Source organism: Penaeus monodon, chromosome 31 (genome assembly GCF_015228065.2).
Source record: "Penaeus monodon isolate SGIC_2016 chromosome 31, NSTDA_Pmon_1, whole genome shotgun sequence".
In the NCBI taxonomy this organism is placed as follows: Eukaryota; Metazoa; Arthropoda; class Malacostraca; order Decapoda; family Penaeidae; genus Penaeus; species Penaeus monodon.
Window position 1 is genome coordinate 11,236,668 of NC_051416.1, and position 399 is coordinate 11,237,066.

Here is a 399-nt window from a genome sequence, read left to right on the forward strand (position 1 = left end):
TATATGCAACACATAAATAAAAATCTCACATATTATCCCAATAAACTTACCATGACACAGTGTTTCTTTTTCTGACATGATAACCGAATGGTAATCATGCAGTAAATTTTCAATGAGCAAAATGCTGCACTATTCCACCTTAGCGCATTGCACTGTTGATTTTATTGCAATGTTGATTTTCTGCTTGGGAATTGCCCTTAAGGAAATCACATTGACCAAAGTGAATTAGAATGGTTAGATTCCAGTTGACGTTAACGACACATAAATATGTGTAAACAAGATTGCAAATGCGCATACAGAGAAATGCAAATTGGGTTTTGGCAGGCCTTTCATGTTTATTTTGAATAAGAAGTTTTCTTTTCTTTCTACGAATGAGGTTACTGTTTACATTTTTATAGA

At 33.3% G+C, this 399-nt stretch overlaps 1 protein-coding gene across 1 annotated transcript in view; it reads left to right on the forward strand.

The window, feature by feature from the left end:
* The window catches only part of LOC119593031 (carbonic anhydrase-related protein 10-like), a gene marked incomplete in the record, with an annotated part of 152,330 nt that overhangs the window by 122,991 nt on the left and 28,940 nt on the right, over positions 1-399 (forward strand).